This window comes from Nuphar pumila, chromosome 2 (genome assembly GCF_984573655.1).
Source record: "Nuphar pumila chromosome 2, dmNupPumi1.hap1.1, whole genome shotgun sequence".
Classification (NCBI taxonomy): domain Eukaryota; kingdom Viridiplantae; phylum Streptophyta; class Magnoliopsida; order Nymphaeales; family Nymphaeaceae; genus Nuphar; species Nuphar pumila.
Window position 1 is genome coordinate 17,419,784 of NC_143250.1, and position 14,385 is coordinate 17,434,168.

Sequence of the window (14,385 nt, forward strand, 5' to 3'; positions counted from 1 at the left end):
TTTTTTCTAATGTTTGAGTAATAGTTCAAAAACTTATCAAGTCAATCAATGTAGATCGACTTGGACACAGAACTTGGTCTTTTTAATCTTCTCATGAACAGTGACAAAAGAAATTTGATAATGCAAAGATCTTTTTATTTATAAACTAAAAACTAAGAAATAATTGGTAGAATCTAAAAGGCAAATTTGCCAGAACTAATAGGGCAACAGTTTTCATTGTTAAAATTATTGTGGCACTTGTGTTACTTGGACACCTATGTCACATGGACATGCATGCGGGAACAGAATGTGATGCAGATACACTTGGTACGGCATGATAGTTATCAAAATTTAGGACATTGAGAACATGGTTCCACATACGGACTCAAATATAATGTAATGTAATCTATGTCACATAGATATGGGGATGTGGCCATTTTTGTGAAGTTTTCAATACGACTAGTATATATGAGGACACAATGCGCTGGCCAAAATGGAGTGTCGATGTGACATGGACTGTAATTGATGACAAATTTTAAAAGAAAAAGAATGCAAGTTTAATACAAAATAAACAATCACAACACTGATTTGACTGCTGTTCATGAAGTGTTCTGGTGTGTTTGAGTGTTGTGTCATGTCAACACAGGGTACACATGCTAAGTGAAATGTCCATGCGACATAGACACACCTAGAAGCCCGGCATGTTAGTATCCAGCTGTATCCGACGCTAACACCAACATAAGCACTTCTTGATATGATTTAGATATCATTATTTTCAAACTTCAAAGTTTTCAGCCCTATTGGTCCACATGTCAAGCTATGTCACACGGACTCTTCTAACAGGGCACCGTACCCGCGTCGCACCTACATCCAGGCGGGTGCGACACTTGGACACAACTTCCTTTGTGTTAGGTGAAGTGAACCACATTGAGGTCCATTTCTATCCAAAAGTAGATTCAGTTAACTCTAATCAAGTCTATTTTTATCTATATTATATATATATATATAAATACATAAATGCACACACATACATGTAGTGTTAACTTAAAACTGTTAAAAATTATATATATATATACCCTCCCCGCACCCAAGTTTTTTTAAAGTGCCACATCGCCCCATCCGCACCTGCATCCGCATCCGCATCCGCATCCGCATCCGCATCCGCATCCGCATCCGCATCTGCACCTATGTGACATAGATGTCAAGTGTTGGATGCTAAGTCACACGGACTCGGCTATAAGGTCAACGCACCTGCGTCGACACACCCCGACATGGGTGCGGCTTTGGACACGGGGCAAACACGGTCAACTAAGTGTCGGACTCGGTCAACACACCGGGGCAGAGTTCGTCCACATTTTGGACTCAGTCAACTTTGATCGAGTCTATTTTTGTCCATTTTTAGGACAAAAGACGTATAAAAACTAAAAAAAATCTATATTTTTATATATTTTTTAAAATATATATTTATAGCTGAGTCTTATTATTGTTATATATATAGTTGTGTCCCTTAATGGGCACAACTTTGACCGAATCTTATTACTGTTATATATATACAACAACAACAACAACAACTACGCCTTCATCCCAAAACAATTGGGGTCAGCGATATGAACCAAAAAAGAAATTCATTTTGGGTCTTCCACATGAATCATTTTCCTCCAATCATTTCTATCCAACGCCATGTCCTCGCTGAGGTTCAAAGCATTCAAATCCTTTCCTATCATCTCCATCCAAGTCTTCCTAGGCCTACCCCGACCTCTTTTAACTAATATATTTTCCCATTTCTCCAACCTTCTAACTGGAGCATCATTAGGCCTTCGCCGAATATGTCCAAACCACCGTAAACGATTCTCTCGCATCTTATTTTCAATGGGTGCAACACCTACCTTCTTACGTATCTCTTCGTTCCGAATCTTATCTTTTATTGTATTTCCACACATCCATCTAAGCATCCGCATCTCAGCTACACTCATTTTTTGAATATGATGTCTCTTGGCAGCCCAACATTCCGTACCATATAGTAAAGCGGGTCTAATAGTCGTCCTATAAAACTTTCCCTTCAACCGCAATGGCATTCTACGATCGCACAACACTCCAGTAACACTTTTCCATTTCATCCACCCAACCTTTATCCTATGATTTACATCTCCATCAATTTTTGAAATTGCTCCGCACCTGTGTCGCACCCGTACCCACACCCATGTGACATATGTTGGATGTGTTAAAAATGTATATATACATAGTGTAAATACATATGTATATGTATTATGTACATACATATATATATATATATATATATATATATATATATATATATATATATATATATATATATAACTAGGTTAGGATAGTTGGTTTATTTTTTACTTTTTGGTTCAGTTTGAACTGGTCACCATTTGTTGACTAGTCAACCAAAAGAGTTGGACCTCTCCCAACATCTCTTTGGAGTTCCTCTTATTTGTGTATATATAAGGGTGAAACCCCTCCCATTTGTAATGCTTCTTGCATGGATTTATATCAACAAATTATTATTTTTTAGCCTCTTGTGTTGGCCCCTTTAGTGGGTTTTGTGTTTGAGCTTATTTGTGGCTTCTTGTGTGTTCACTTTGGTATTTTGGTAGACTTTGTTGTGGTTCTTTTGTGTGTCCACTTTGGTGATTTGGTTAACATCGTTGGAGGCTCTCATTTCCTTGCATGGTATCAAGGCTTGGTGATCAAGTGAATTTATTTTCGGTGTATCGGGAAGCATGCTATTCAACATTTAAAAGTGTTGAAGCTCTTTTGCAAATTTATATTCAAGTGCTTGTGAGATCGTGAATTGTGCCTCAAGTAAAAGATTGGTGGTGCTTACTTAGTGGAGGAGTGCTATTTATTGGTGGTGCTTGCTTGATGGTGGAGTGCTCGTGATCTTCACCTTGCTTTCCTCCTCCTTCCTCTTCTCAATTCTTTTCTTCTTGTTCTATCTTCTTTAGCTCTTGTAAAAATGGATGACAATGAAATTGTTATCATAAAACCCATCAAACTCAATGACTCAAATTATGTAACATGGGCTTCATTTATAAAGCATCTCATATGCGGAAAAGGGTTGTAGGGACTAGTGGACGAGACCAATCCGAAACACAAACTAATCCTTACCAAAGATGAACAAATCTGCAATTTTTTCTTCACCACGAATGAAAATAGGCAGAATCTCCTTATCTTCAACCTTCTCCCTCACAAAGTGTTGATCTAACTCTACATTTTCATTTTTTTATGTTGAACAAGATTATTAACTATTGCAACAACACTTTTGTTGTCATAGTAAGTATCAATTTGTTCACACTACAGTGTAGGCTGACCAATAAGTAACAAATCCAAGATACTTTAGTTGAGATTGCAGCAATAACTCAGTATTCTGCCTCAGTGCTAGACCTTGCGACCGTTCTTTGCCTTTTACTCGCCCAAGAGACTAAGTGAAGTCCTAAGTAAACTCCATAGCCCGTAACAGACCTTCACGTAACTGGGTCTCCTCCACAATTGACATCAAAATAGGCTACTATGGTTATAAGAATATCCATAACAATTTACAAAGGTCTATTATAAATAAGTCCATCCAACACAATACCTTTAATTGTTAGAATTGTATTTGTATCGGATATGGATCCAATATTGGATCCATATCCGAGCGTATGCTTTCCCCATGCTTGGGCGGTGACATACTTGTAATCCTGTATATTTTTCATGTATTTTGTTCAGTAGTGTTAGATCCTATATATATCTTATTAAGAGAGGGTCACGATACTTTTAACGTGCCCTACTTTCCTTTTGGCATCCTCCTCTTCTCCCCCTCTCCTCTCTTCTCTTTATTTTGTATTTTCAGATTGAAGGCTATTCTCCAAAGCTTGAAGGCGCACTATCTTGAAGCCCTATTCAGATTCTTTCATGGTATCAGAGCAACCCACGATCGACGCCTGTTTCTCCAGCCACGAGCGAGTCTTCTCCAGCCACGATCGACGAACTGCTGAGTTACGTCTGCCTTCTTCATCACGCCTGTCAACCAGGCCACGATCTGCTGAGTTTGATCTTCATTCTTCAGCCGAGTTCTTGATCCTCATCCTTCAGCCGAGTGCCTGATTCTTCAGCCGAGTGCCTGATCCTCATCCTTCAGCCGAGTGCCTGATCCTTCAGCCGAGTACCTTTGGAAACGCAAATATTATATCAGCATAATCATGTCCACCCTCTCTTCGAGTTTTCTCTCCCAACTCATCTCCCAAAAGTTAACCCATTCCAACTATTTGACGTGGAAACGTCAGATAGTCCCTTTCATTAAGAGCCATTGTCTATATGGTCATATTGATGGCTCTACTCCAGCCCCGCCTGAATTGATTTTGGGTGAAACAAAGGATGCTACTAGTTCGGTGACTGCTACAAATAATATCCCTAATCCAGCATATGCCGTATGGATGGCACATGATCAGGCTTTAGTTGCTTATATTACTTCTACCCTCTCTGAAGAAGTGCTTGCAGGTATAGATGATGATATCTCAGCTTTTCAACTATGGAATACGCTTGCAAATACATACTCTCAAGTTTCAGAAGCTAGATATCTTCAATTGAAGCGTCAATTTCAAAGCATAAATAGAGGCTCCAGATCTGTACTTGAGTATCTCTATGAGATTAAAAATGTAAGCGATCAACTTGCTGTTATTGGCCATCCTATTTCAGACAAGGATAAAGTTCAGCAGGCTCTTAGTGGTCTAGGGTCAGAGTTTGATATATTTTGCACTGCTCTGGAGGTTCTCCCTGTCTTACCCTCTTTTGAAGACTTAAAGGCAAAATTGATCCAGCATGAGGCTAGTAGAGTTCACAGGCATGATGCTTCCATTTCTACTTCGCCCAGTATTTTAGTTACTTCTACACATGGTGTGTCAGGACAGCGTGCACATACTTGGGCTCATACATCCGGACAAGGAAAGGGTATTCTACCTACTCCTCAGGGCAGCACTCTTGTTAACATGCAAAAGCGTATCCCTACATGTTTCTATTGCAACAAGAGAGGACATGTTAAATCTGAATGTTGGCACAATCCTCAGAACAAAGCTAAGGGAGGTCGACGTGATCACAGGCCAACCCTCTCTATCATTTCTAGAGCGTCTTCCTCCTCATTCACGCCCGATGCACAACAACTCTTAATGACAGCTATTTCTAATCTGAATCTCAAGCAAAATGATGATGGTGTCTGGTATGTGGATTCTGGTGCTGCCGCCCATGTGACTGATGATGCAGGTAAACTCTCTAGTGCATCTCCATATTTAGCAAAAGGTTCTGTAGTTACAGGTGATGGCACTCACCACAAAATTACTCACATTGGTAATGCATATGTTTCTTTGCCGCATACTTCTCTTTCTTTACACAATGTTTTAGTCGTCCCTAATGTCAAGAAAAACATTATTTCAGTATCTAAACTCATTGATGACTCTTCCACATCAGTTGAATTCACTCCTTCCTCTGTTTTTGTCAAGGATCCTCTCACCAAGACGATATTCGCTGAAGGAATTCGTGAAGGCAACATGTACGTCCTCAAAGAAGCTCCTCCAGTGTCCAAGTCCAGTTCATCTGTTTCTTTTCCTATCAGTCCGAATGAAGTCAATTTGACTCAAATTGATATGCCGTCCATTTGGCATAATCAATTAGGCCATTGTAGTCATTCTTTTATTTCTAGCCTTGTTAATAATGGATTGTTGCACAAATCCAGTCTGAGACCTGTTAGTGAGTCAGGCATGTGCTCAAGCTGTCAACTTTGTAAGAGTCATGCCCTTCCTTTTAATTCCATCAATAAAAGAGCTTCTAAATTGTTTGAAACAATTTACTCTGATGTTTGGGGACCAGCTCCTGTCTCATCTCCTTCCGGCAGTAGATACTATGTCATTTTTGTTGATTCTTTTTCTCGCTATACATGGATACACTTCATAAAACACAAATCTGAAGTGTTCCGTTTGTTTAGCCAATTTCATGCCCTCATCCAAAATAAATTTTCATCCAACATAGTGCATTTTCAATGTGATGGTGGTGGTGAATATTTATCATCTGAATTTACTGAATACTTGCTAAATCATGGCATCACTAGACAGATATCTTGTCCACACACACCACAGCAAAATGGCATTGCAGAAAGCAAGCACCGACACATTGTAGAGACTGCCTTAAGCATGCTCCATGACACTGATCTCCGTATGACTCTATGGACTGAGGCATTTCACACGGCCGTTTATGTTATAAATCGATTGCCTTTAGCTCTTCTCGCAGGGAAATCTCCTTTCTTTCTTTTGAATCATGAGCATCCTAAGTATGATGAGCTTCGGGTTTTTGGATGCATTTGCTATGTTCATGTTGATTTCAGCCTCCGGAACAAACTTCAGGCTCGGGCTATAATGTGTCAGTTTGTGGGCTATGCAGACCATTATCGAGGCTATAGGTGCTATAATCCCCTAACAGGCCGTATACATATTTCAAGACATGTTGTTTTTGATGAACTCAGATTGCAGTTTCACACTTCTTCCAAGGCTATTCATGATTCAGCGTCCAGACTATATGATCCATGGTTATGTGCTAATATCTTAGGCGATGGGATTCAACCGACCACTTTTCCAGCCCCTTCTGACAGAACTCACATTGAAGCAGAAATGTCTGATGCCCAGATGGATAGTACTCACATTGTAGCAGACATGTCTGATACTCAGATGGCTGATCCTCCTTTAGACAGATTTTCTGGCTTGGTTTATTCTCGTCGCACTCCTGCCTCTACTACTGATTCTGTCATTGTTCCTTCTCATCCACGAAGGTCCACTCGAGCGAGACATCCCGTGGATAGATGGATAAGCTATAACACTTTCACTTTGGATTTTCAGCTTTTTATGACCAGTTTGCATAAACAGACTGAACCAAAGTGTTATTCTCAGGCCTCTCAAAATTCCCGTTGGATTGAAGCCATGAATGAAGAAATGGAAGCCTTGAATGAATGTCAAACATGGGAAGTCGTTCCACGGCCAAGGGATAAGAATGTTGTTGGGTCTAAATGGGTTTATAAAATCAAATATAAACCAGATGGCAGTATTGATAGGTATAAAGCTCGTCTTGTGGCTAGAGGTTTCACTCAACAACATGGGGAAGATTATGATGAGACTTTCAGCCCTGTTGTCAAGATGAGTACCATTCGAGTTATTCTCTCTCTTGCTGTTACTTTTGGATGGTCATTACATCAACTTGATGTCAAAAATGCTTTTCTTCATGGTTTCCTCAAAGAGGACGTCTACATGGAACAACCACCAGGATATGCTACTAATGATTCTAATCTATGGGTATGCAAGTTGCACAAGTCATTATATGGGTTAAAACAGGCTTCTCGTTCATGGTTTGAAAGGTTCTCCCTTCACATTCAAGAAGCTGGTTTTCAGAAGAGTGCTCTTGATCATTCTCTTTTTATCTATCACAAAGGAGGGATCACTACTTGGTTATTGATATATGTGGATGACATTGTTCTCACGGGAAATACTTCCTCTCATATCGTCCAAATCAAAGAAGTGTTAGAACAACACTTCAAAATGAAAGATCTCGGGGACCTCAGATATTTTTTGGGTGTTGAATTAGACAGGACTGAGGATTCCCTCACTCTTTCTCAACACAAGTATGCCCTTGATATTCTCACATCCTCTGGTATGTCTGATTGTAAGCCCATTAACACGCCCAGCATTTTGCATGCAAAGTTGAACGTTTCAGATGGCAGTCCTGCATATCCTGTTCCAACCCTTTACCGCAGTATTGTTGGGAAACTTCAATATTTGACATTCACTCGGCCCGACATTGTATATGCTGTCAATCAAGTTTCCCAGTTTATGCATGCTCCCACAGACACTCATATGGAAGCTGTCAAGCGTATCTTACGTTATCTCAAGGGGACTATTGGCGATGGACTTACTTATAAATGCATGTCTCCTACTGTGGATGGTCATATTATCTCTACTTACACTGATGCTGATTGGGGAAGCGATCTTGATGAACGCCGATCTGTTTCTGGCTATTGTGTCTTTCTCAATTCTAATCTTGTCTGTTGGAGTAGTCGCAGACAACGCGCCATTGCAAAATCCAGCACAGAAGCTGAATATAGGGCCATGGCTGCTGGCACTGCCGATGCTACTTGGCTTCGTCACCTCCTTGGGGAATTATCTCTTCCTATTGCTCAATCTTCCATGCTGGTTGACAATCAAAGTGCCATTAAAATTTCATTCAATCCCATACTTCACAGTCGTACCAAGCACATTGAGATTGATCAACATTTCATTCGTCAGAAAATAGAAGATGAGGAAATCTCCCCTGCATATATACATACTTCTGAACAAGTTGCTGATCTTTTCACCAAAGGACTCACTGGATCACAGTTTTGGCATTTGAAGAACAAGTTGGGCATGATGAAAACTCATGCACAACTTGAGGGGGGGGATGTTAGAATTGTATTTGTATCGGATATGGATCCGATATTGGATCCATATCCGAGCGTATGCTTTCCCCATGCTTGGGCGGTGGCATACTTGTAATCCTGTATATTTTTCATGTATTTTGTTCAGTAGTGTTAGATCCTATATATATCTTATTAAGAGAGGGTCACGATACTTTTAACGTGCCCTACTTTCCTTTTGGCATCCTCCTCTTCTCCCCCTCTCCTCTCTTCTCTTTATTTTGTATTTTCAGATTGAAGGCTATTCTCCAAAGCTTGAAGGCGCACTATCTTGAAGCCCTATTCAGATTCTTTCATTAATATACCTTAGAATCCTTTTCATGGCCACTATGTGTCTCTTTTCTGGTACATGCATATTCTTGTAGACTTTATTTACAACATAAACCAAGTTTGGACGTGTGAAGGTAAGATATTGAAAGGCACCAACTAAACTCCTGAATTTCTCAGGCTCAGGTAATGGCGAATCATTCCCCTCACCGGATTAGTCCAATCGAGTGTTGAGGGCAATAGACGCAAATATAGGCTTACATTGCAACATCCCACTATGCCTCAGTATGTCCATGGTGTTAAAATGTAAAACTGTACATATATATAATAATATTATATTATTATATATATATATATAAATACATTTTTCATTTCTTTCTTTTCTGTAATTTTTTTCCCTTTATTTTTATTTTTTGTCTTTATGTCATCTAGTTCAGTTTGAACTAGAATGACTGTTGCTAGCAATAGAGTTGTTGGACTGACACAGTCCAACAACTCTATTGAGTCCTCTTTCAGCTGTGTATATAAAGGGGTGCAGCCCCTCTTGTATTTCATTCCTATGTTTCTTAAGCAATTGGTTTTTCATATCAATAAAGAATACATTTTTATTTTTATTTTGTTTCCAGTTATACCCTTTTTAAGCGTTATGCTTTAGTGTCATTCTTGACACTTGCCCTTGTGAATCTAAGCTCGTGTTTCGAAGATCCCCATTTCATTTCATGGTATCAGAGCCGCGGAAGTACTAAATCTTGAGGAAAAGCTGCCTCGGTTTCCGTGCCCATTTGCAAAAGTGTTCGTCACTTGAAGAGAAGTGTTTTATCACTTCATTGGGGAAGATTTCACATCTTGTTGTATTGTTTTTTTCTTTTTTCTTTGTCATTTTCCTTCTTGTTTCTCTTCTATCCCTATTCTTTCTCTCCATGTAATCGATGGATGACAATGATAAAGTCACCATCATGCCTATGAAACTAAGTGATACGAACTATGTAACATGAGCTTCAATCATGAAGCACCATATATGGGGAAAAGGCCTATGGGAGATTGTGGATGGTTCCGATTCGGAACCTAAGCTATCTCTTACTAAAAAGGAGGGAGATAAAAAGGTCCCTCTATCGGAAGAAGAGAAAATCAAGGCTATTGCCTCATACGAGAAGAAATGGAAAGAATGGAGAATATCTCATGCGAAGATAATGTTATGGCTTATCAATAGCGTTGACATTAAAAAATACTCAAGTCTTGCCAAATTTGATCATGTCGATAAGGCATGGGAATATCTTAAGAATATGTATTCCCTTAAAGATATTGCACATGTGTGCAACCTCCAAGAAAAAGTTTGAATGATGACACAAGAAGACAAAACTATTCGTGAATATTACAATGGGTTGTCCGAACTTTGGAAAAAACTTTTCCTTTTAGAACCAAAGTGGCATTGTGCCAAAGACATTGAGCTTCGTCAGAAACAACTTGATGCTGAACATTTTTACCAGTTTATCACTGGATTAAGGCCGAAATTTGAAACCACTAAATCGGCCCTACTTCACCGGGGAAAAATTCCTTCTATTGTTGAAACTATTGAAGAGTTAACAATGAAAGAAAATCGTCTACGGAAAGGTTCTTTAAAAATTGAAGATAATTCCGTTTTAGCCGTGTCTAGATCAGGGAATCATGTTCGATCATATAGGCCTCCTCACTTTAACCGACAAAATGGTGACTATGATAAGAAGAAAGTTATTTGTCATCACTGTCATGAACCGGGACACTACAGGCCACAATGTCCCAAACTTAAGGAGCTGAGAGAAAAAAGAGCTGCAATTGCTAGATCGGAGCCTAAAGATCTGGATGCACCATTTTCCCTGGCCCAACTAATGGAGATTCTTCAGCCTCTCATCAAAGGTGCATCTTCCTCATCTGATGCTTCAACCGGCGCAACAGCCTCATCTTTTTCTGATCTAGGTAAAATTTCTTGACTCCTTGACTCTGGTGCATCTTTTCATATGACCCCAAATAATCAAAGTCTATCCAAATGTGTTAAAAATAAAACAAGTGTGTCAAAGGTCTTTACTGCTGATGGGACTTCTCTTGAAATAGAAGGAATAGGAAATTTTGAAAAATTTATAAAACAAAGAAATTTTTTATTCCAGAAATTAGACATGTTCCCAAATTAAATTTAAATCTTTTATATGTATCTCAAATTTCTGATTATGGGTGTAATATTTCTTTTTCTTCTCATGGTTGTTGGGTACAAGATCGCCAGTCAGGCAAGCTGATTGGGGAAGGCCATAGAGAAAGACTCTATTACATGGATTTTTTGGAAATGTCGAAGAAATCTTTTTGTTATAATATTTAAAAGTAGAGTTGAAATTGTGGCATAAGAGACTTGGTCACCCACATATAACCAAAATCCAACATTTTCTAAATCTAGGGAAATTTTGTAACTCTGGATCATTTGATTGTAAAGATTGTATTCTCGGTAAAATGAAAAGATTATCATTTCAGAACAGAACCTTTTTCTCTTCAAGACCACTTGAATTAATACACTCGGATGTTTGGGGTCCTGCACCAGTAATTTCTAAAGGAGGATTTATTTACTATGTTATTTTTGTCGATGATTTCTCCCGACATACGTGGGTATACTTTCTCAAACATAAGTCTGAAGTATTTTCATACTTTCAAACTTTTCATAATATGGTTAAAAACAAGTTTCAAAATGCTATTACTATTTTTCGCACTGATTCAGGGGGAGAGTTTTTATCCACAGATTTTCAAAATTATCTTAAATTGCATGTCATCACACATCAAAGATCTTGTCCTTATACACCTCAACAAAATGGACTGGCAGAACGAAAACTTTGCCATATTATGGAAACCACTAGGACTTTATTAACAACAAATCAAGTCCCGAAAGACTTTTGGGCAGAAGCTGCCTTAACTGCCACCTATCTCATTAATAGGATGCCGTCTTCTTCGTTACAAAATATCACTCTCATTGAAAAACTTATGAACATTTCTTCAGACTACTCTAGACTAAGAATATTTGGGTGCAAATGTTTCATATTTACTGACAAAAATGATAAATTTTCCCCTTGTGCGATTCCCTGTGCCTTTTTAGGATATACTGAAAACCAAAAAGGTTATAGATGTTTTGACTTCAAAAATAATAAACTATATGTGTCTAGAAATGTTTTCTTTCTTGAAAAGGAGAGCTTCTTTGATTTTAGAAAATTAAAAGACGTCATTGAGTACTCCTTTTTGTTAGATCTAACATCAACATCTGATGAATATGACCTTGACTGTAACTTTGATGATGATCAAAGAATTATTGATCTTAATGTTGAAAATGAAGAAGTTCATAGAGATACTAGTATTCAATATTCCAGGCGACAAGAGTCTAATCCTCTATATGCACTTGAAAAATATTCTAACATTCCAACTAGACAATCATCCCGAGTCTCGAGGCCTCCAGAAAAGTTTGTATCATACGAGTCTTTCTCACCCACATATAGGGCAGTTATTGCATTAATTCACTCATATGAAGAACCATCCACATATTTTCAAGCAAAAAATGATATAAAATGGATAGAAGACATGAAAGCTGAATTAGATGCACTTGAAAATGCTTCTACATGGAATATTCAAGATCTTCCTCCAGGGAAGAAAACTATAGGATGTCGATGGGTTTATAAAATTAAAACCAAGAGTGATGGTACTCTTGAAAGATATAAAGCCCGTTTAGTAGCCAAAGGTTATGCCCAAGAATATGGGATTGATTATGAAGAAACCTTTGCTCCGGTGGCTCGTATGACTACTGTCCGAACCTTAATTGCCTTAGCTTCTATCAAAAAATGGACTATTTTTCAAATGGATGTCAAAAATGCTTTTTTAAATGGAAAGCTAGTTGAAGAAGTATATATGGAACCCCCTCCTGGTCTAAGTATTCCTAAGGGTAAAGTCCTTCGCTTAGAAAAAGCTCTTTATGGACTTAAACAAGCACCAAAAGCTTGGTATGATAGGTTTAGTCGTGTTATGATTGATATTGGTTTTCAATTCTGTTTAACTGACACTGCTTTGTTTATTAAGAATTCTGATGCAGGGATCATTGTGCTTCTTCTCTATGTGGATGATATGATCATCACCGGAAGCGATAAACAAGGAGTTGAAACAATCAAAACACTTCTTAAATCTCATTTTGAAATGACTGATTTGGGCTTGTTGAGATATTTTTTAGGCATTGAAGTTGCTTATTCTCCTAGAGGATATTTATTATCTCAGACTAAATTTGCTTTTGATATTGTTTTCAGGTCTGGTATTACTGATGATAAGAAAGTCGACACTCCAGAAGTTGTTAATGTTAAAATGAAGATTGATGATGGAGAACTTCTTGCAGACCCTACTCCTTACAGACAGCTTGTCGGGGCACTTTCCTATCTATCCATTACCAGACCAGATATAGCACATGCTGTTCATACAGCAAGTCAATTTCAACATGCTCCTACTTCTGTTCATATGGGAGCAGTCATGCGTATTATCAGATACATCAAGTCCTCTCTTTCACGAGGACTTTTCTTATCTTCCTCCTCTTCTCTTGATTTAATTGCATATACTGATGCTGATTGGGGAGGTGATCCCAATAACAGACACTCAACCACTGTCTTTTGTGTCTTTTTAGGGGAATCATTGATCTCGTGGAGGTGTAAAAAGCAGCAGAAGGTATCTCTCTCATCCACTGAAGCTGAATACAGAGCCATGGCAACCACGACCATGGAAGTAGTTTGGCTCCAACGACTGCTTGCTGACATGGGAGCTGAAGCAACAAAGGCTTCGCAAATGTGTTGTGACAACAAAAGTGTGATCTACATTGCCAGTAACAAAATATTCCGCGAACGCACCAAACACATTGAAATGGATTGTCACTACGTCAGAGAGGAATATCTACAGGGGATAATTGATCTGCCATATGTCACTTCAGAATATCATTTAGCAGACTTCTTTACAAAGCCTCTCGTTGCTCCTCGATTTCACTTTCTCTTAGACAAACTTTCGCTCATTGTACCGTAAGTTTGAGGAGTGTTAAAATGTAAAACTGTACATATATATATAATATTATATTATTATATATATAAATACATTTTTCATTTCTTTCTTTTCTGTAATTTTTTTCCCTTTATTTTTATTTTTTGTCTTTATGTCATCTAACTCAGTTTGAACTAGAATGACAGACTTGACTAGCAATAGAGTTGTTGGACTGACACAGTCCAACAACTCTTAATAGAGCTATTGGACTGACACATTCCAACGACTCTAAATAGAGTTGTTGGACGGTGTCCAACAGCTCTATTGAGTCCTCTTTCAGCTGTGTATATAAAGGGGTGCAGCCCCTCTTGTATTTCATTCCAATGCTTCTTAAGCAATTGGTTTTTCATATCAATAAAGAATACATTTTTATTTTTATTTTGTTTCCAGTTATACCCTTTTTAAGGGTTATGCTTTAGTGTCATTCTTGACACTTGCCCTTGTGAATCTAAGTTCGTGTTTCGAAGATCCCCATTTCATTTCACATGGCATATTTTTGTTTGTCAAAATGAGTGAACCACTTTGTTGATTAACCTGTATCTCAAGAAAGAATCTGAGAGGCCCTAAATCCTTCATGT

At 38.4% G+C, this 14,385-nt stretch overlaps 1 protein-coding gene across 1 annotated transcript in view; it reads left to right on the forward strand.

Annotated features, from left to right (window-relative positions):
• LOC149844910 (6-phosphogluconate dehydrogenase family protein) overlaps positions 1–14,385 on the forward strand; it is an 80,155-nt gene that overhangs the window by 13,679 nt on the left and 52,091 nt on the right. The gene's annotated exons all lie outside the window — the stretch shown is intronic.